Below are 23,810 nucleotides of genomic sequence, written 5' to 3' on the forward strand. Positions count from 1 at the left end.
TCCTAATTATTCACTACTACAGATAATAATCACCTAAGACAACTATGCATCAACTTATATTGCAAATTCTAAACCCATTTCAAATCTTAAATACATTTGTTCACTTGTTAGTTATGGTAGAATGACTTTTGCCTTTGGGTTAATTTTTAAGAAGTCTTCATGCATGGGTAATAAGAGGAGGGATTATGTTTATTTGTAACACATCTTTTTTTTTTTTTTTTTTTAAGATTTCATTTATTTATTTGAGAGAGAGCAGGCAAGCACACAGAGAGAGAGGGAGAAACAGTCTCCCTGCTGAGCAGGGAGCCCGATGTGGGGCTTGATCCCAGGACCCTGAGGTCATGACCTGAGCTGAAGGCACATGCTTAACTGACGAAGCCACCTGGATGCCCCTCTAGCACATCTTCTTCACAGGGGCCTCATTTGTGTTGGGTGAAGGTGTATCCTCTTTCACCAGGTCCTGGGACTTGAGCTGCCTCCTGGGCATTGACTCTTCTTAAAGAATGCCTGTGGGGACTAACAGACAATAGCTTGTAGCTAAAAGGATGATTTATTAATTCAACAAATATTTCCACTTCCTTTATTTGCCACCCCCTGTGGAGTCCCCTTAAAACAAAGCAAATAACTACAATATAGGAAGGTAGAGGGTGTGGGCAAAATGCTGAGGTAGCCCGGAAGAGGGAATAACTCACTGCTGCCAGGGGGCAGGGGTTAGGGTGCTAAAGTCTTCATGGAGGAAAGATATTTGCGCTGGTCCTCAAGTAGCAAACAAGACCTGTATCCGTGGAATTCTCTTTGAATAGACCTGTGAATTCAGATACTTCATTATTTTCTAATGACAGAGAGGAGGGGTTAATGTGAAGAAGAGCTTATAGGTGTTTCAGTGTACAACCTGCTCATTGTCACTCCGGGAGGAGTACCACTGGGGCTCCAGGGGGTGCTCTCTGTAAAAGAGTCTGAATTCATTAGAGTCCTGTCTAGAAACTCTTGACACTCTCACTTTTGGGGAAATCATCATAATTTGTTTTTTCTGATATCCGTTGGTTTTTACCCTTTCTCTCCCTTAATTTGTCCATACCATTAATGCTACCTTGCCCAGTCCTTGTAAAGACTCAATTAGAATCTCATAAGAATAGATATCTGTATGTGAAATTCATCTAGAGCCTTCAGGGCTCTAGGGCTTCAGGGCTAATTTGCTACCATCATTACGATACCAACACTACTCAGGTTATATGAGTCACTCAAAATGAAATTTGAAGTAACAGTGGAAGAAACCTACACAGCATGATGCCTTTAATCGATAGGCTTTACATCAAAAGACAAGGTTTGATAAAGTTATATTTCAGGTAATAACCCAGATTTTTATGCCTCCCTGAAATTTGACTCCTCTCCCCCAAGGATCACTTACTTCTTTGTGTGTCCATTCCACCATATTAGTGATGTTATTAGTAATGTCATTCTGCTAGTCGTAGGGTGGAAGTCGCATTAATTACACATTATAGCTTCAACATAAAACCAATGAACTTGGGCGAGCTCTTTATTCCTGTGCCTTGTCACTTTGATTCATACTGCGTCTTGCTGCTTAACTGCTGCCGTGAATCCCACGTGCATTTCTCTGCAGTCTAGTTTTTCCATGGCACTTTGCAGACAGTCCCTCGCAGAGCAGGATAGGGCCCAGCAGGCCATGTGTTGTGCCATTAACTGCATACCTCTGTGTGTGCTGAGAAAGGAGGCCAGAGGCAGATTGTCTTTTACCCCCTGAGAAGTATGATAATAGCTCAGCCATGCACTTACTGGAGTATCTCCCCGTGATTATAAAACACGAGTGAAGAGACTCATTAGTAAGAAAGAAAAATGGAGGACGGGGTTTAAATTGGTCTGTAGGTTAATAGGGTCAGATGTACTGAGTCTGTGGGCACCAGAGGGATGGGAGTTCTCACATGGTGTCTCCACTCTTGGTCTGTCATCTTAGACTGATTTTTGATGTGATGGTTTGTTTTTTCATTCAACTGTGGGGCTGAAAGTGGTGTTTGAAGGCTGAGGCCCATAACAACATTAGAGAGAATTTGGAGACAGGAGTATTATTCAGCCTCTGTCAACCTTTAAAGTCAGTGTTGTTTTTGTCTTTCTATCCATGAACATTTTCCTCATAGGCACTGAAATTCCTCTTACCAGTGTAAAGTCACTTGACCAAAGCTAGAAAATTCTCAGAGTATAGTGAAAGGGTCCTTTACCAGGAGTCTTACCATTAGCCCTACCAATTCTTATTTGCTGTTTGATAATTAAGTCTCTTAGACTTCGGGAACTTTTCTTTTTCCACGTGTGAGATATGGAGGGGATTCAGCCTGCCCTCCCGCTGTTTCTGCAGGATTCTCCCGTCCTTGGATGAGGGTCTCACCTTGCAGCATCCTGCTATATGGTTTGGAGCGACTGTTATCAGAGACTGTTTAATATTATTTATATGCATCTGTTCTGTTTCTAAGAGGCTCTTGATGAATTTGGAAGTTAATCCTCATGAAACCCCAACATATTTCATGTTTTTAGTGTAAGAGTATACTAGTTCTTCAGGGAGGTTTTTCTAGAAAGTGTTTATATGTAGAAAACGAGCATCTACAGGCTGAATAAGGTGTGAGGGTATTGGAGAGCTATTGGAACAATGCTTGTCGTGGCATCTCATTAAAGAGTAAGTTATGCTTTCCTTCTGCCTTGGGTGTTAAAGCTTTATTAACACTGGGTTTGAAAACACCTCACAAAAAAAAGCTAAATGCTTAAGGGATTTATTATAAAACTCCATCATGCCATTTATTTCTGTGGATGCTTGAAAGTGCGAGGGTAAAATAATGTATTCAGCAAGCAAGCAAGTTCTTGCTTCCTCCCGTGAGTCCGCTTGATTGTGCTACTGGTATCTCATTCTTTAATTAAACTTGTCCAAAGATAGGATCCGCTAAAGTGTTTACTGTATAAATAGTTTTCATTCCCAGCGTGCAAGTTTAAAACCCTGGTAAAAAGAGTTTGCCATCTGTTAAAAACCAAAACATGTGGTGTGCTGTTGCATAAAAATAAACTACATTATTCATAAAAAGAATCACAACATATATCATATCTTTGGGGCTGACAGTAATCCATGCCTTTTTAGAATGTCACCGCCTTCTCTCTAAGTGACAGTATGATCAGTAGTGCGTTGTGTTAAAAAAAAAAAAAGAAAGAAAATCTGTAAGACGTAATGAAATTAACATATGTATTCTTATTAACAGGAAAAGGAGTTTATCTGAATATGAGTATTACTGATAAGAAATGGTAATTTTTTTCTTTGATCATTCCAAATTTAATTATTTCTTAATTTTAGGTTCACATCTTTTTTCCCTCTAAAATGTCACCATTTAATTTATCCGGGCATGTACCTCTCTCCCTGCATTGCCGCTCCCTCAGTCTTGTGACAGCGTCTCCTCCCACTCCTGAAGTCACCTCATATTTCTGCTCTTTGCCTTTCCTCTTGTTGCATACTCATGATGAGAAGCTTCCTAAAATACAGGTTATTTGTTGTCAGTCATTAAAAGCATCAGTAGGGACACCTGGGTGGTGTAGTGAAGCCTCCAACTCTTAGTTTCCGATCAGGTTATGATCTCAGGGCCTTGAGATGGAGCCCCGTGTGGGACTCTGCCCTGGGGAGGGGGGGTGGGAGGAGAGGGCTAGTAGGGTGCGGAGGTGGGGGGGGAGGCGCTATGTGTACTTAAGAATTCTCTCTCTCCCTCTGACCCCCCCCCACATATGCTTGTTCTCTCTCTCTCTAAAAGTAAATAAATCTTTTAAAGTAAAATAAAACCATCACTAATATCACATTGCCTGTGGAACAAAGTCTAAATCCCTCAGAATATTATGCAGGAAATTCCATAATCCGGCTCCCAGCCCCTTCAGTGGCCTTGGCCCTCACTGTTCCTAACCCAGAAACTTGTGCGGTTCTGTCTGACTTTTCAGGCCTGAACTTGCCTCTTTCACATTTCCATGTTTATACCTGCCTCTTTCTTTGGAAGCTTTCACCTGCCTGTACCTCATTGCAAATTAGATTTGTGCTTTAAAACGCAGCTCAAACCCCCGATTCTTCCTTAATTCTTACCTTACTCTTGTAATTAGAGGTAATGTCTTGCTTCTCTGTGTTCCTAGTGTATGTTATGATTATTATTTTGCCTGATAATTTTCAGCCTTCTATTCTAGTCGTTAATCTACTGCCCCCCCCACCCCCCGCCAGGTCTAAATTATTTGAGGATAGAGATTTGTCTTCGTCCCTGTGAGCTGCTATAGCAAAAATGCCATAAGCTGGATGGCTTAGCGGAAAGGTGTTTCTCACAGTTCTAGAGGTGGGGGAGTTCGAGATCAAAGCACTGGCAGATTCAGTATCTGATTCATGGATGGTGCCTTCTCACAGCATCCTCACACTGTGGAAGGGACTAGGGAACACTGTAGGGTCTCCTTTATTAAGTGCTAATCCCATTGGTGAAGGCTCTCCCCTCATGAATAATCCCCACTCATAGGCCCTGCCTCCTAATAACATTGCCTTGGGGGTTAGGATTTCAATCTACAGATCTGGGGGAGGGGACATAAACATTTGATCTACAGCAGGACTGTGTTCTATTCATCTTTGTATCCCCTACACTGACCAGCATAATATTTAGTCAGGTACCCCATAAATGTTTTTTCAAAATTATTTGAAAACATATATATATATATATATATATATATATATATATTATACATTTATATATTTATTTATTTATTTTCCTCTGGAAAATCCAGAATAGCCAAATTCATGCAGTGGAGAAATTTAGACTAACAGATCAAAACAGAGTGTCAGATTCTAAACTGGATTTTTTTTCCTATAGAACTATTGGGAAATAGTTATGAATGTCCCAAAATATTCTTGGCACTCTCCTGTTCAGTATTTCGTATTGGGCAATCAGTAGCTCTTAAGATCTGACTCATTTGTTTGAGACAAAACCAGTTGCAATCTTTGGATCATGTTTGAATCCTGTTTCAGAATAACAAACTCTAATAATACTTGTTTGTAAGATAGGAAAATGTACTGACTATCCAATGAAATTCTGATATTCAGAAATTATTGTTAATTTCTTTTTAGATATGATGAAACTCTTGTGGTTGTGTTTGTATATGTTTATTATAATAGCTTCACTCCAATAGTTAACATGGATAAACTTCTGTTCAGACCTGCAGTTTGATAAGTTTCCCCATATATACAGCCATGAAACCCTCAGATCATACCCAGTGATGTCAGAAATTTCCTTGTGTCCCTCCTCTAAGCTTGCCCTCTTCCCCTTCCTTCCCCAGCCACTAGGGTCCCTTCATCTCCATGCAGTTTACATTTCCTAGAGGCTTATGTAAGTGGAATCATACAGTATGTGCCCTTTTTTGGTGTCTGGCTGCTTTCATTCCACAATTATCTTGACATTCATCCATGTTGTACTAAGTAGCAATGGTTCATTTCTTTTTACCAATCCACAGTATCCATTTTATTGATATCATAGTTTGCTTATCTATTCACTTGTTGATGGACCTTTGGGTTGTTTCCATTTCGGGGCTATTACAAATGAATCTGCTGTGAGCGCTCATGTACAAGTCATTTTGTGAGTATATGCTTCCATTTCCCTTGGGTAAGACCATGGGAGTAGAATGGTTGGGTGATATGGTAGCTCCATGTTTAGCTTTTTAAGAAATTCTGGAACTGTTTTGCAAGTGGATTTACAGTTAATTTTACAGTCTCATAAGGAATGTGTAAGAGTTCCAGTTCTTCCGCATCCTTACCAACACTTGGTATGGTCAGTTTCTTAAATGTTAGCCATTCTAATGGGTGTGTCATTGTATATCAGTTGAATCTTCATTTGAATCTCCCTATGACAAACAAATGATGTGGAGCAAGTTCTCCTGAACTCAGTTTTCATTCTTACCTCGTTTTCGGTCAAGTGTTTGTTCAAATCTTTTGCCCCCACACCCCCTTTTTTTTATTGGATTGCTTGTTTTGTTATTCCTTGAGGTTTTTTAAAAAATTTTTTATTTTTTATTAATATATAATGTGTTATTAGCCCCAGGGGTACAGGTCTGTGAATCGCCAAGTTGAGTGTTGCTTATGTATTATTTTTTCTCACATCTTTATCACCTTTATGACTTGCAAATATTTTCTTCCAACCTCTGGGTTATCTTTTCATTTTCTTAACAGTAGCTATCGAAGACATTTTAAATTTGAATGAAGTCCAGTTTATGAATTTGTCCTTTTCTGGTTGGTACTTTTGGAGTCCTGCCTAAGAGATCTTTGCCTAATCCAAGGTCACAAAGATGTTGTCAAATCATTTTTCCCAGAAGTATTATGATTTTAGATTTTATATTCAGGTTTGTGTCCCATTGAATTAATTTTTGTTTATGGTAAAGATATAAATGACAGTTCATTTTCAGAATATGGGTATTTAATTACATTGGCAGAATTTGCTAAAAATATTATTTATTTCCTGTGAATTTCCTGAATTTGTGGTTTTGTTGAAAATGTCCATATATGTATGGTCTGTTTGTGGACTCTGTTCAGTCCCACTGATCTGTTTACTTGTCTCTACACCAGTGCCAAACTGAATGAATTACTGTAGCTTTATAAGTCTTGAAATCACAGGATATTTCAAAGAATATTGGAGGAATAACTTCTTCAAACTTTCTTCTTTTTCTCAGTTGTTTTGGCTAGAGTAGAGGTCCTTTATTTTTCCATATAAATTTTAGAATTAGTGTGTCAGTTTCCACCAAATAAAAAAGGCTGCTGAGATTTTGCTCTTGCACAGAATCTATATATTTCTTTGGGGAAAATTGATGCCTTTACTGTGTTGAGTTTGGTAATCTGTTAACCTGGAATGTCTTTCCACTTAAGGTCTCTTAAATTTTCTCTCTGCGGTGTGCCTGGGTGGCTCAGTGGGTTTAAGCCTCTGCCTTAGGATCAGGTCATGATCCCAGGGGCCTGGGATCTCAGGGTCCTGGGATTGAGCCCCACATCTGGCTCTCTCCTCAGCAGGGAGCCTGCTTCCCCGCCCCCCCTCCGGCCGCCTCTCTGCCCACTTGTGATCTCTGTCTGTCAAATAAATAAAATCTTAAAAGAAAAAATTAAAAAAAATTTTTCTCTCTGCATTATTTTATCATTTTGATGTACAGGTCTTCCACAACTTTTGTCAGATTTATCCCTAAATATATTATATTTTGGGATGTGATTATAAGTGGCATTACTTTATAACTTCAATTTTCTATTGTTTGTTACTTGTCTATGGGGAAAAAATTGGCTTTTCTGTATTAATCTTGTATCCTGGAGCCTTGCTAAACTGACTTAAATAGTCCAGTGGCTTTCTTGCAGCTTATATCCTGTTTTCTACAAAGATATTTATGTCATCTCTAAATAAGGACAGTTTGATTTCTTTGTTTCCAAACGGGATGCTCTCTCTTTTTCTTTCTTGCCTGATTCAGTGACTCAAATCTCCAGTAAAATGTTGAACAGAATAATGAGATATCTTTATCTTGTTCCTGATCTTAGGGGGGAAAATCAGTCTTTTATCAGTAAGTTGGTGGCAGATGTAGATTTTTCATAGATGCTGTTTATCAGATTGAGAAAGTTTCCTTCTATTTCTACACTGTCAAGAGTTCTTACCAGGAATGGATTTTGGACTTAGTCAAAGGCTGTTTCTTTGTCTAATAAAATGAGCATATGGGTATTTTTGTTTTTGTTGTGTTGCATTGATTGATTTTCTTATACTGAACCAACTACGTACATTCCTGAGATAAATCTTATGATGCATTATGCTTTATATAGACTGTTGGGTTTAAGAAATTTTGTTGAGAAGCTTTTAAATCTGTGCTTATGATGTGCATGAGCATTTTTTTTCCCATGTATATCTTTGCCTGGTTTGGATTTCATTATAATGTTGACCTCATAGAATGAGTTGGGTAGCAATTCTTCCTTTTCAAGAATTTATGTATTATGTATTATTTCCTCCTTAAATGTTTGGTAGAATTTACCAGGGAAGATGACTGGGCCTAGAGTTTTCTCTATGGGAAGGTTTTTAATTACAAATACAATTTCTTTGATTGATTCAGGATATTCAACTTATTTATTTCTTCTTGAGTAACCTTTAGTAAAAGTTTGTGTCTTTGAAGAGTTGTGTGTATTTCATCTAATTTGTTGAATGAATTGGCATGACATTGTTTATAATATTCCCTTATTATCTTTTTACTAACTGTAGAATCTGTGGTGATACTACTCATTCCTGACTTTGGTTATTCATGTTCTTTCTCTCTCTCTCTCTCTCTCTCTTTTTTTTTTTAAGTCTGTCTGTCTGAGGTTTTATCAGTTTATTTATCTTCTCTTTAAAATCAGCTTTAGGGGTGCCTGGGTGGCTCAGGCAGTTAAGTGTCTGCCTTTGGCTCAGGTCATGATCCCTGGGTCCTGGGATAGAGCCCTGCCTGGGTCTCCCTGCTCAGTGGAGGGACTGCTTCTCCCTGCCCCCCCCACCCCCCCCCCGCTAGTGCTCTCTCACTCACTCCTTTATCTCTCTATCAAATAAATAAATAAATAATCTAAAAAAAAATCAGCTTTAATTTTATTGACTTTATTATTTTTCTACTTTGTAAGCTCTTGATATCTGCTCTGATCTTTACTATTTCCTTTGCTCTACTACTTTACGTTTGTTTAATTTGCTCTTCTTGTTCTCATTTCTTTAAGGTGGAAGCTTGGAAAAATGTTCTGTGTGCACTTGCAAAAATGTGTATTCTGCTATTGTTGGAGGAAAGTGTTCTAGAAATGTTGGTCAGATTGGTTCGTGCTCTATTCCAATTTATATCCTTGCTGACATTCTCTCTGCTTGTTCTTTCGGTTATTAAATGAGGAATATGAAAATCTCTGATAGACTTGTGAATTTTTCTACTCTCTTTACAATTCTGTCTGTTTCAGAGTTATGGATTTTGAAGCTCTGTTACAAAATGCATAAACATTTACATTATTATATTCCTTTAATGAATTGACTCATTTATCATTATGGAGTAACCTTCTTTACCACTGATAATACTCTTCGAACACAAATCTACTTGGACATTAATATAGGCTCTCCAACTTTTTTTTTTTTTTTTTGGTATTATGAGAATGACATGCCATTTTCCTTCCATTGGCTTTTAACTTGTGTTTTTATATATATTTTTTAAAGATTTTATTTATTTATTTGACAGACAGAGATCACAAGCAGGCAGAGAGGCAGGCAGAGAGAGAGAGGTAGAAGCAGGCTCCCTGCTGAGCAAAGAGCCCGATGCGGGGCTCAATCCCAGGACCCTGGGATCATGACCTGAGCTGAAGGCAGAGGCTTTAACCCACTGAGCCATCCAGGCGCCCCTGTGTTTTTATATTTGAAGTGTATTTTTTATAGTCAGCATGTAATTGGGTTATACTTTTTCACTGAAGCTGAAGTTATTTGGCTTTTAATTGGGATATCTATATTTAATGTGCCTATTGATTTGGTTAGGTTTAAATCTATTTCTTGCTGTATGTTTCCTTTCTGTCATATCTGTGCCATTTTTCTCTCTACCGTCTTTCGGAGTAACTGAATAATTTTTATGATTTGATTTTATCTATTTTGTTGAGTTATTAGCTATAACTCTAATTTCTTTAGTGATTGTTTTAGGGTTTATAGATTATCTTAGTGTTTATAGGGATTATATAATCCTTAATTTATCAGTCTGCCTTCAAGTGATGTTATACTACTTCACATATACTATTAGAACCTTACAGTATATACTCCTATACAATATATACTCCCACCTCCCCTCCTGCTATTGTTGTTATACATTTTATTTTTATTTTAAAGTCTACACTATGTTGTTATTGTTTTTGTTTAAACAATTATTTTATTTAAGACAGTTATCTTTTGGGGTACCTGGGTGGCTCAGTGGGTTAAAGTGGTCTACTCTTGATTTCAGCTCAGGTCATAATCTCAGGATCGTGAGATGGAGCCCTGTGTTGGGCTCTGCTCTGAGTGTAGAGCCTGCTTGCAATTCTCTCTCCCTCTCTTTCTGCCCCTTCCCCACTCACATTCTTTCTCTCTCTCTCCAAAAAAATAAAGAAAAAAAACCTTGAAGTATAAATAAATAAAACAATTCTTTTTTTAAATAAGGATTTTATTTATTTATTTGACAGAGAAAGAGAGCATAAGCTAGTGAAGTGGTAGTCAGAGGGAGAGGGAGAAGCAGCCTCCCCATTTAACAAGGAGCCCTACGCAGGGCTTGATCCCAGGACACTGAGATAGTGACCTGAGCCAAAGGCAGATGCTTAACCAACTGAGCCACCCAGGTGCCCCAGCTTTTAAAGAGATTTAAATAATTAGAAAGAAAATGTATAGTAACTCATGTAGTTATCATTTCCAGTCCTTTCTTTTTTATGTGTACATTCTATATTCCCAATTATTATCAATTTCCTTCTGTTTGAAGGATGTCTTTTAACATATGTTAATAGTGCAGGCCAGTTCGTGATGAATTCTTTCAGTTTTTGCATATTTGAAGAGCCTGTATTTCATCCTTGGTTTTTGTTTTGTTTTGTTTTGTTTTTTGTTTTTAAAGATTTTATTTATTTGACAGACAGAGATCACAAGTAGGCAGAGAGGCAAGCAGAGAGAGAGGGAAGCAGGCTCCCTGCTGAGCAGAGAGCCTGATGTGGGACTTGATCCCAGGACCCTGGGACCAGGACCTGAGCCGAAAGCAGAGGCTTTAACCCACTGAGCCACCCAGGTTCCCCGTTCATCCTTGTTTTGAGAGATATTTTTGCTGGGTACAGAATTCTCAGTTAGCTTTTTTTTTTTCTGTTAGTACAGTTGACTCTTGTACAATGCAGGGGTTAGAGGCACTGAGCTCTCTGCATAGTCAAAAATCCACTATAACTTTTGACTCCCCAAAAACTTAACTACTAACACCCTGCTCAGAAGCCTTACTGATAACATAAGTGGTCGATAACACAGATTTTGTACATTATATATATTTTTTTAAGATTTTATTTATTTATTTGACAGACAGAGATCACAGGTAGGCAGAGAGGCAGGCAGAGAGAGAGGAAGAAGCAGGCTCCCTGCTGAGCAGAGAGCCCGATGTGAGGCTTGATCCCAGGACCCTGGGATCATGACCTGAGCCAAAGGCAGAGGCTTTAACCCACTGAGCCACCCAGGTGCCCCTGTACATCATATTATTATATACTGTATTCTTACAATAAACTACAGAAAAGAAAATATCATTAAGAAAACCATAAAATACATTTACAGCACTGTATTCTAAAAAAATTCATGTATAAGTGGGTCCACACAGTTCAAACTCATGTTAAAGGGTGAACTGTATGTAAAAAAAAAATTGCTCCATTCCCTTTTCCCTTCCATTTTTTCTAATAAGTCTGTTGTCATCCTTATTTTATTCCCTATATGTAGCATGTCTGTTCTCCCCTGTCTACGTTTAGAGTTCTCTTTTTATCGTTGGTTTTGAAAAATTTGATTCCTCTCTCTCAGGATTCACTACCCTTCATTGTCCAATATAAAATAACTCAAAAACCACTATTTCATATATGATATGGAAATTTTTAGAAGTTTGGTTTTGTTTTGAATATATGCACTCAACCTTAATATTTGAAGACAAGATCCCCTTTCTCACTGTTATTTCTACTGCATCTATTTCAGAAAGGCAATGGCTTTATTTTTAAATATATTGAGTTATAGGTTTATGTCTCTGTTTCTGATCTATATTCACATTTGTCTGTAATGAAAATTCTATCAGTTAAACATGTATTTTTCTATTTGTTAAAATATTAAAAGTAGTTAATCTGTCACTCTATTTGCTATTCTTCAATAAACTCAACTATTTTTCATTTCCTGGAGATTCAGATATTTACAGTTGGATTGCTTGTTGAAAATCCATGGTCATCTTATGTTTACCACCACTCCTACAAACCAAGATTAATAAATTCTATAATATCAGATTTTCATTTTCTTCACATACAGAGAAATTATCAAAGCACTCTTAGAATTTATTATAATGATTGGATTATATTTAAAGATTTCCACTTGGGTTTGGTGACATCTCACATAATATCTAAAAACATATGAATCAAATGTAACTTGTGTCTTAAAGGGTATACAAATCATAATCAGCCAATATTAATGCTGACAAAATACCAAGCAAACATATTTTGACATCTGATAATCAAAAAAAATAAAGTAGCATTAGAAACTAAGCTTCCAAATACCTAAATTATTCATTCATATAGGTGTACTAATATTTAGATATATCTGCAATGTTACATAGAGCAGAATTACCTGTAACTATTTTTTTTTTAAATATAGATGTTTTTCTCCTCCCCTTTGCAACATCCCCTCCCCTAAGATTCTTACTCCATGGTGCTTGGGAATGTTTGTTTGTTTCAAGTTTTCCCAGTAGTACTGATGTACAGCCAGGCTTGCTTTATTTAACATTACTGGAAAATCAGTATTTCATAGAAACATTTATTTTTTATTTTTTATAAAGAGAGAGAGAAAGAGCACAAGTTGAGGGAGGGGCAGAGGGAGAGAGAGAGAATCTTTTTTTTTTTTTATTTTATTTATTATTTGAGAGAAAGAGAGAGGGAGGAGAGAGGACAAGCAAGGGGGAAGTGTAGAGAGAGAGGGATACACAGACTCCACATTGAGCAGGGAGTCTGACATGGGGCTCCATCCCAAGACCCCAGGATCATGACCCAGGTGGAAGGCAGACACTTAACTGACTGACCCATCCAGGCACACCAGAGAGAGAGAATCTTAAGCAGGCTCCACGCTCTTGTCTTACAACCCTGAGATCATGACCTGAGTCAAAATCAAGGCTCAGATGCTCAATCAACTGAGCAACCCAGGTGCCCCATAGAAACATTTTTTTTTAAAGATTGTATTTATTTATTCGACAGAGAGAGAGACAGTAAGAGCAGGTACACAGGCAGGGGGAGTGGCAGAGGGAGAAGCAGGCTTCCCGCCAAACAGGGAGCCCGATGTAGGGCTCCATCCCAGGACCCTGGGATCATGACTGAGCTGGATGCAGATGCTTAATGACTGAGCCACCCAGGCGCCCCTAGAAAAATTATTTTTTAAAGGCTCAAATACCTTTAAGAACTATGTAAACAAAATTTACGAATTTGGTAGATCTCTAAAATATTTTTTAAGCAACTCTACCATCTAAAATCGTATACTGCACGTAATTTAACTTTCCTTGGTGATTGGAGACTATGAAGCCCATTTTAATGAATATCAGTTACTGTGCAGTGATGCCTTTTGGGGCTGTTGAAGTGCATAGCACCGTTTACCTCTACACAGTCTGGCCAATATTGAAATAGGCTAATTTCTGTTGGTTTTTCTGTCTTTCTGACTCCAGTCTGTCAGCTTTTACTTTTTACTGCTGAGTGTACCTCTGACTCAAGCAGCCTTCATTCTCTCTGTGTTGCTTAAAGTGAGTTAAGGGTTCAAGGACCAGAAGAGCAAGATTGTTATAACTCTATCTAAAATAAAATTGGCGGGGGGGGGGGGGAGTGGCTGTCCTCTAATGGAACAGTGCACATAGAGATGAAATTCATAGTGTCTGAAGCAGCTGTTGGTAAGCCTGTGGACTGCCTTGGTACTGAAGGGGTTTCTTTTATGTATAGAAAACACATCACTTAGCGTCTCTGAAATTTCTAATTTAACATATGGGGTCACATCTGTTAAAGGATTATTAGTCTAGAAAGGTAGTGATGTATAATTTATTAAAATAACTCTATGGGGAGACAGCAGACTCCATTTAATAAACTGGAATAGTTGCTGCCTCCACTGAATGCTCCCAGTGGAATCCCACATTATTTCAATAGAGGGGGCAGATGAAAACAATTGGCCTTTATATAATGTTTACTGTGTTGTAGTACTTAGTGTCTCTCAGCTGAAAAATATTTATGTTAACTGTTCGGTGTAAGCTTTGAATATTGAACTCCTGCTGCTATATAGTTGATATTACTTCTGAGGAGAACAAGAGCCCCTTGTTCCTTAGCTGTAGGAGGCAAAGGAAGGGCGCGCCACTCTCCTTCCCTCCCATGTGCAGTGAGGGACTGGCAGGTAACACAGTCTGCCTAGGGTTGCCCAGATTTACCTCTTCTCCCAGTACTATAGACCTACAAGGTAGATCATATTAGAGGAGGCAGTCTCAGAGGGGGTTCTTTTGGATCAAATGCAGTAATTTTCCTTACTTGAAGTGATAATACAAAGACTGCTGCCAGAAGCACTTCCATGGCTGTCTGCTGATTGGGTTTCTCGGTAGCAAATAACATGACTCTGTCTTGATATGATAGCAGATTTCTTTCACACCCCACTGTGAAGCAAAGCAATAGACTACTGTAGGGGCAGAAAAGTTCTCCCTTCTTCCCTTTTAGGTTCTTTGTCTGGTCTAATAATTAAATTGGCATAAGATAAATTAACAGCAAAAAACAAAAGTTTAATAACATGTGTGCCTTCTGTATACACGGGAGAGACCCAGGAAAACTGAGTAGCTTCCCAAAATGACTAAAGTCATCACCTTAAATACCATCTTCAGTTAAGGGTGAAAAATGGTGGGGCTGGGGAGCCAGTCATGGGAGCTTAGCAGGAGAAACAAAATAAACAAGTACAAGGTTGTTATGCAGACTTAAGTCTGGACGTCCTCCATTGATAAGAGTTTCCACACATTGAGTGATCCCTCCTTCCTGGGAGGGAAAGACACCCTTAAAGACAGAGAGGGAGACACCCTTAAAAATGGATGTCATTCTTGTTCTATGCTAAGTATGGAGCCTGCTTAAGATTCTCTCCTTCTCCCTCCGCCCCATCCCTGCTCATGCATGCATTCTCTCTCTCTCTCTCAAAACAACAACAACAAAAAAAGATAACGCCCTTATAAATGTAAATTTCTCTTACAAAAAAGTAACTACTTCTCAGTTTTCAGAGCTGCTTTTTGTGTCTCCAATTTCTTAAAAATAACCAGCTTAAAATAATCAATATGCCAAAGAGGCATATCTTGGAGTGGCAAAATTTGTTCCCCTAAAATACCTTGCACAATTCACACTTTTAAATGAAAGACGAAAGAGAACCAACTGAGTGCTCCCATCCTCTTCCCCTGCCTAAGCCTTGAAGGAACACTGGTAAATGTACAGATATGGGCTTGCTTTCTCTATACCCAGCAGAAAGAATTCCATCAAAAATCTTAGCACTGGATTCTTCAAGTCTTGAATGTTTTGCTCTGTTGTTTCCTTCTTTTTTTTTTAATCATTTTCCTTAATTTATAGATTTACCTCAATGCCAGACAAATTTAAAGATTTTTTTTCTTATATTCAAATTCAGCATTGGTTTTAAAAAGAAAAGCAGAATTAACTTCCAATTCCAATACAGAAAATTAAAATATGTAATGAGGTCTGTCTTAGGTTAACTGTTAATTAACATAAATAATATTGCAATAAAGCATTACGTGATTATTTTAGCTTCAGGCTGCATTTCAGATAGCACATTTTCCTTCAATGTCTTATTTTGGTCTTACTCTCCCTTCCCTTAAAATTATTTTGCTCTTTAGATGATTTCCCATCATATCCCATCTTTGGATACTTATAACAAAAAGCAGTCTTTCATATTTTATGTCGTTGTACTTGGAGACACATAGCAGGGTCTAGGGAGCAAGGAAAGCAAGGATAGTGTGGCCCCCTAGGTCCTTAGTCCTTTGTTGACTCAGAAAATACAAACTGGCTACAGGTATAGTGTGGCAAAGTTATTAGTCACCCAAAATCTCTGTCAGGGAAATGGTTGACTATAGAGCAAATCTGGTATCTTAAAACTAACTAACTAAATAAATAAATAAAATTCCTCAAACCTTTTGCTAATAAGGTGTTGGGGATGAGCAAATTTTCCTATATTCAAGGTTCTTCCAGTTAGACTGAAAAGGAAATTGACATAAGACAGATAAACAGGAGAAAATCACATTTAGTTTTGTACAAGCAGGGCATCCACAGACCTGAAACTCCAAGGACTGTCAGGCAACATGAGGCTTATATGACATCCTGAGCTAAGGAGCTTAGACCCTTGAGGTGGGGGCGGGGGGGGGGGGTTGTTCTAGGGATACAGTGAGGAGGTAGACCATTAGCTGGAAGGTGAGGGGGAGGTTTGGAAAACAAAGGCTGTCCTGTTATGCAAATAACTTTCTTAGATAAAAAAGAAATCTCTTAATAGCTCTCTACCTGGTGCAAGATTTCCTTTCTAATGTAAATTTAGGCAGTTGAGAGAGGGGTAGAGACCTTTTCCTGAATCTGCTGGGTTTTGATTGCTTTTAACTCAAAATCCTCTTCATGCCAAAGTGGCCCATCTTGGGGTGGCCTGCTTTCAGCCCCTACAAAGATATATCATACACATCTCCCATTTAATTAACAGAATTTTAAGATATATGAAAATAAGATGGGGTCCCTGGGTGGCTCAATGGGTTAAGCCTCTGCCTTCCACTCAGGCATAATCTCAGGGTCCTGGGATCAAGAGCTTGCATCACATTGGGCTCTGCTCAGCAGGGAGCCTGCTCCTCCCTCCCCCCCCCCCGCCCCCCCACCACCTGCCTCTCTGCCTATTTGTGATCTCTCTCTCTGTCAAATAAATAAATAAGATCTTAAAAAAATAAGGTGTTATAGAGGGAAGTAATGATTAACATTTATATTGACATTTTATGCTCCTTTGTGGTTGGTAGGTGAGGGTCAGATATTGTCCCAATTTCATGGAAGCAAAATTAAGCAAATCACCTAAGAAGGGCAAAATTGAGGCTCCTCTAGACTCTACACTGTGGTCATCCTACTAAGCCAGGTGTCTGTATAACGTGTAAACCCTGGATCTTTGAGACACAAAAGGAAAATTACTGTGGTTATTTAACTACCTTTATTCTTTGAGACTACAGTACAAAGTTCAACTTATTCCTTTACACAATACAATGTATGGGCCAAGAGCAAGCTGCCCCAAGATGGGCTACTTTGATGTAAGGATTATTTTGCACAGAAGATCATCTAGAACCTATAGGATCAAGACACGCTTCTGCCCCTCTCTTAACCACATTGAAGAATCTAAATTGGGGGTCTTTCTTGGAATAAGAGTTATTACCAGAGATAAGTTTTATCTGATGGCAGGGGAAACATCTAATGACCAAATATTTGCTCTTCTTCTTACTCCCCTGTGAATTGCATTCCTTCCTGTGACGTCTCAGACTTGTACTCCCTTTTTCTTAGTTCAGGATGACATATATAGCTCATTTTGCCTGACTATCTTTGGAATTTCTGTATCTGTTTGGATTCCTTGTACACTTAAATTAAATTTGATTTTCTCCTGCTAGTGTGTCTCATGTCAATTTCATTCTTAGTCCAGCTAGAAGGACCTTGAAGAGAACAGGAATTCTTTGTCTCTGGCAACAGCAATACCAATGCTTAATTCTATTTTGTCATCACTCTCAAAACCCTTAGAAACACCCTAGTTTGGGCCAGGTGCTAGCAAGTTAGATAGATAGATAGATAGATAGATAGAAAAACGGCAAAAGCATAGATACTGCAGTCAGAATAACCCCAAGTTCCAGTCTTGGCTCCTCCTGTTTACAGTTTGCACAGCCTAGGTGAGTCACTCATGTCTAGCAGATGAAGTACACAGTAAATGTCAGCTATTATTGTCAGCAAAGAATTTGATAAGGCATTAAGCAGTGACTCAAAACGTAAAAGCAAGATGCTTTGTGATCTTATGTTCTACTAAATTAGCTGAACTTTGCAGTCTAAGAACTTACTGGTTAGTTATGTTGGGGAGAAAGAATTTCCTTTGCCCTTCAAGATCCTTCTTACTGGACTAAGACTCAAGTTTGGTATGATGCAGATTAACAGGAGAAAATCAAACTTAATTGTATACCAACAGGGAACCCATACAGAGATGGAAATTCCAGACAGTCAGTAGGTCATTTTGAACAAAGAAGAAAGGGGTAGGATCTGGAACTTCCAAGGGAAGGAATGCGATTCATGGGAAAATTAAAAAGAGTAAATGTTTGGCAAATGAATGTTTGCAGGAACACTCAGTAACTATGGAACATAGGGAACTTTGATCAAACAGACCTTGCTAGGTTCCTCCCTGTCCATCTACCTAGTTCATATCATAATGTAGTTATCTGTGGTGAGAGCTCTCATCCTGGAGCAGGTCCTCTATCTAAATTCTTTTAGGCAGCTGTTGGGGCAGTAAAGAGCTTTTCCTGTATCTGCTGGGTTTTGATGGCTTTTAACTCAAAATAATCTTCATGTTAAAGTGGCACATCTTATGGCAGCCTGCCCTTGGCCCCTGCAGTTGTGTCTAGTATTCTGCCATTTGTGTTCTAAATTGCTTAATATACTGAAAAATTTAAATGGAATGAAACATAGGAATTAAATATCAGTGTTCTCTATGATATTTTCAATGAGGATTGACTTACATATACCTTGTTTCTTTTTCTCATCTTTTTCCTCTATACCTTCCACTGTTGTCCACTGACACTTTTTGGATTAGAGCTTCTTTTTTATAAAGCAAGCTGCTCTCAGTTCATTTTCTTGTTGTTTGCTTATAATTTGCTGCTTTTAAAAAAATAGCTGATAGGCCCAAGTTAAAGTTGACATTGTCCCATTCCTTTTCAAAATGTCTTGGTTCATTCATCCTTAATGTTTTTTTTAAATATTTGTTGAGGACTTTCTCTATTGAGGGCCGGCCATGTACTAAATGCAGGGAATAAGTTACAAGGAAGGCACAGTTCTTTTCTCCCACAAGCTAACAACCAAGCAGGGGTTGGGGAGGGTTGGTAGGGAGAGAGAGAGGGTGAGCATGCTTAAGCTAATTATACAACCAACTTGAACACAGCCTGAAAAGTTTATTATTTCTAGAAACAAAATGCTATGTGGAGGCAGAAGGGGAGGGTATTTTTTTTTTTCATGATTAAGTCTTAGATGACTAAATAGAGGAAATGGCATTTAAAGTAGGTCTTAAAAGTTGAAGTGCAGAGTATCCTATGGTATAAATAGAGGGAAGTATTTTCCAAAATACTTCACATAGGATTCACAGAGGTGAATTCACAGAGGATTCACAGAGGTGCCAAAGTTCATGCCATATTTGAGAGACCATGTAAAGGCAACGTAAAGTGCTTTACAGGTACAGAACAAGAGAGGAAAACAGAGACTAGGGGCTGGTTTGTGAAAGACCGTAGACCTGGTTGAAGGAAGCACAACTGTGAAATAGCTCGAGATGAACATTATCTTCCTGAAATAAAGCAAGCATTTTGGTGGTTTTGACTTAATGACTTTGACTTTCTCTCAGAGTGCAGTTAATTTAAGACCCTTAGTTAGCACACAAAATTGTATTTTAAAAAAATGGTAGCCTGGGGCAGGCACAGATGCCATGACTTTCAGCGTGGCACCTCTTGGCATCAGGAATCCCTCATCTGGGTTGGAGTGGGGAGCTACGGTTGTACACTTTGTGTCTTGCATATTTTCAAAAGTCCAAATCTTGCTATGCCACTGACCTTTTATAGTTGGGGAGTACCTCCTCTCTCAACAAAACTTAGAATTCCTAAACATGGACTTTGGGCCTCTGCTGGCTCTTGAAGGAGGCTCAGCATCACTCAGCATCTAAGGCCACATCCTCAGATGTAGGGAAAGACAAGTCAGTGCCCAGAGTCCTTGAGCAATATCTCCATCTCAGCTTTCTAAAATTCTGGAAAGCCCTGATTCCCACAATAAGAGCATTCACATAGATGGTACCAAACACTAGCATCCAAGCAGAAGGAGATGTTTGGCCTTTCACTTACAGGAGAAATAACTAATGATGAAAGTACAAGTCCCCAGTTGTGACTGAATTACAAAATAGCTACTCTTTCTTCTGCCCAGAATAATGCTGCCACCACTGGGTATGCTTGATTTCTAAGTTTCCCCAGGAAGCTTTCCCTTCTGCCTCCCAAATGGATTAGCACCACTCCTGGTCCATTCTGAAATTCATTCCTCTCAAGGTTAGTTATCCATTTACATCTTTCTTCTCAGTAAGACTGCAGCCTCCTTGAGGAAGGTCTGTTGAATTCCCAGCACAGTCCTTGGAACACAGTTGCATTTTAGCAAATCGTTGAAGGAATGAATGATTCAGTGAAGTACCTTTTGGTACTTTATTGCTGTAAACAGTGCAGCAATGAATGTGCATATCCAAGTCTTTGTGTGGACGTATTTCATTTCTCTTGGCGAGTAAACAGGATCAGGACTGCTGGCATGGCTTTCTAAGGAATTTCATTTTCATTTTGTATGTTCAGGGATCCATGGGTGTATATAAAGAGTGGGAGACATGGACAGGAAGATCCTCAGGACAGTGTAGACCATGGGGACAGACTGGAAGCAGGGAGACTGGTTAGGAAATTGTTGCTTTCTACCATATGGCAGACATTTCCATTTTCATCACTCTCTTTAATGTGGTGGGTTTAGAACACAGAGTAACGCAGAGATCCTGTGTCTGTTTTTCTTGGTGGTCAAATTCTACCCATGTACCGTAATATAAAAACAAATTCATTTATGGACCAAGTGGATATGAAAGGGAACCAGTATTCATTTTTATATAATCTCAGTATATATTGCTAGAGCTTTTCTCATAGTGTTAATTATTCTTTTATTGTCTTTCTTTTTTCTTCTTATTTCCTCTTAATGTTTCAACCATGGTATGGCAAGGGAATGGAGAATTTGAAATGCAACTGAAATACACTTTCATGGTTTTGGAAAAATTAAAATACTTGTAATGACAGTGATTATTTTTATACAAAGTTTAATATAGCATGCATAGCTTCCTTCTAAACCATTGTTTTTAAAATCCATGTTCAACAAAATAACAGTTCATTCCAATGCCTTCTAGGTCTACTTTGAAAGATTATTAACGTGATTTCCATCAACTGAAAATTAAAAGCATGGGATTTCCAAGTTCAAAGAGGTCTTAACACAGCCAGCCCATGCCACTCATTTGTAGATGAGAAAACTGAGGCCCAGACCACCTGGGAGCCTGGTTCCATCACTAACCATGAGAACTCATTGTCTCTGTGGCTTGGCCATGTGCCTCTCCATAATAAGAAGGAAGAGCTCTGTGTTTTTTAGAATTGGGAAAATTGCCTTAGGCTTTTTATACATTTAAAAATAAAAATAGTCATGATAGGGACCAAACTTGAATTTCAAAGAGAAGAGAAGTGGGAACGACTAGACTTGAAGATATGTGAAAAGAAATACAGAATTTTTTTAATATTTTGTCTTTTTGCGACACTATTGAAATTTATTTTGACATTAAGATACTTAGAATGTATAACTGTTTAACGGGCCTATTATTTTACTGCTGACTATGTTGAACTGCCAATAATTTATTTTTCTTCTTATAGATAAATCTCATGTTAACTTTATAAAATGGGTGACAAATTTGGGAAAACCAGTAACGTCCTGTAGTCAGGTGCACGTCAGGCTTTCTTGGTCCCGCTGGTGTTCTGCTGACAGAGACTTCTGCAAAACTGAAATGAGCAATTGAGAGACATAAGTCAGTGCTGAGATGACAAGACACTAACTTACCACCATGCAGTCACATCTCAGTCAAACATCAATTTGTTTTCCATATCCTCAGCATATCTGCTAACGTATAATGACATGCAGCTGAAAACACCCATTATTCACTATTTTGTCAGTCTCTGCTTCAGTCATTTATAATTTTTTAACAATAGGGATCCTGAGAGCTCAGGGAGGGGGGAAGAAAAAGGTAGAATAAACAAATAAAAGAGCATGACCATTTTTAAAAATGCAGAAGGAGTGAAATAAAGGAAAGGTGATCAGAGTGTCAGCTTTCTTGCGATGACAGTGGAATTGAAGAATGGGGCATAGATGAGCAGGAATAATGGGTTGATTAATAATGAACCCCAGAATTAGACATAATTGCCCACTCTAGGCAGCATGGAACAGCCCTAGTTCCCCCACGTGGGGGCCTCCCTGTAAGACTGCCATCCGCTCAACATGCTACATGTGCTGTTGGGAGGAAGAGAAAGGGTGAGACAGAACCAAACAAGCTCGTGATCTCCCCCAACCCGGTGAGCAGATAAGTCACACCACCACCCCTATGAGGAGAGGCAAGAGGCCAAGAGTTTTGGGGGAATGTCCCTCCCTTTGGAAACCATTTGAGTGGGAAATAAGTGTGTCTCTTCCTGTGTGGATAAGGGACTGACCCTTTTGGTACCCTAGTGGCATGCCTATGAAGTTAAATTCGCTATGTCTGGGAGGTTGAGACAATAAAAGGAGGTGTGGTAAAGCACCCGGCATGGGGTTACACTGAAAAGAAATTTAAAAAATAAAGAATTTTTTAAAAAGCACCTGGCATGCGGACTGGCACAGAGCAAATGCTAAAAAAAAAAAAAAAAAAAAAGTCGTGATTCTATTCAGTCCATTTGGACAAATCCACATGCTCCTTCTTTGCCCTGTTCTGTTTGCCATCTCTAACCAGTTTTGTGATTTGGACAACCAGATGGCTCTGATGTCATCCTCTGGAAGAGGACAGACACGAGAATGATTAGAGTGGTGAGCAGTAGTGCATTCGATTTTCTATCTTGAGTGTGAGGCATCGTGTCATAAATCATAGGCCCACAGATTTATGATTTTTGTAATGCAAAAGAACATTAACCTGTTAATTTGTAGCCCCTTTTGGAAATCAAACTGTTAAAGCCTTGTACGGGGCTGAAGACTGACCCCAGGGAGCAGCAGAGGGCAGGAGCCACAGAGGACCCAGGGAGGAAATGAAGAGGCTAGAGAATAAGGAGGAAAACTAGGAAAGTGGGCAACACAGAAGTCAAGGAGAGCATTCAGTTCGGGAAGAAGTAAGGAGTCAGCTGTGCCAGGTGCTGCAGAGGAGTCAGGTAGGAGAGGAGGAAAAGGAATAAATGGGCCTGCAGAGATGGCAGAGGCATCACTCGTTGTTAGGGAGCATGTAACATATGGAACACTGTGCTCTCCGCTCGTGCACAATATTGACTTAACTCTCAATTTTTACAGATGAGGGAAGTAGGAGTCAGAAAAGGTTAGTAGCAGCCTGGCTGAGGTCACAAAGCTTAGAAGTCACAGAGCTGGGACTCAGACCTGTCATCTGACTCTTAACCACTCAGCACCCCTCTCTTCCAGAAGACTTGCTTCTGCCCGGTATTGGGTGAGGAAGCCAGAGCACCGTGAGTGGAGAGGGAGCTAGGAATGAGAGGAGGGTAAGAGAGAATGGCAGGTAGAGGAGGGTAGGCTCAGGTTTGTCTTACTTTAGGACAGCAAAGACCTCAGCATTATTAAATAAAAATAGATGCCCAGAATAGAGCCAGGGAGTGAGGAGACACTCAGGAGGTACAGAAGGCAGAGGACAGGGGTGTGTGTGTGGTGTGTGTGTGTGTGTGTGTGTGTGTATGTAGGGGTGGGACCTTAGGAAGGAGAGCCCCTCCTCCTGTGTGACAGGAGACAGCAGAAGCAATGGATGGATGGGTTCAGTGTCAGAACATTGATGAAGAACATCTCTTCTCATTGTTCTCATTCTCTATCTCCCCCACTCCATCCGCTGTCCCACCACCAGTCCCCTCCTCTATCTAGACATCTCACTTACCCTTCCATGCCCTGCTCTTGTCACTCTCCTGAGCCCTCAAGCAGGATGATTTGCTGTAGGCTTCCAGGGAGCACATGGCATCCATCCACCCCACGG

General features: G+C 39.2%; 1 protein-coding gene across 4 annotated transcripts in view; it reads left to right on the forward strand.

The window, feature by feature from the left end:
• The window catches only part of ASPH (aspartate beta-hydroxylase), a 218,525-nt gene that overhangs the window by 114,817 nt on the left and 79,898 nt on the right, over positions 1 to 23,810 (forward strand). The gene's annotated exons all lie outside the window — the stretch shown is intronic.

Source organism: Martes martes (genome assembly GCF_963455335.1).
Source record: "Martes martes genome assembly, chromosome: 4".
In the NCBI taxonomy this organism is placed as follows: domain Eukaryota; kingdom Metazoa; phylum Chordata; class Mammalia; order Carnivora; family Mustelidae; genus Martes; species Martes martes.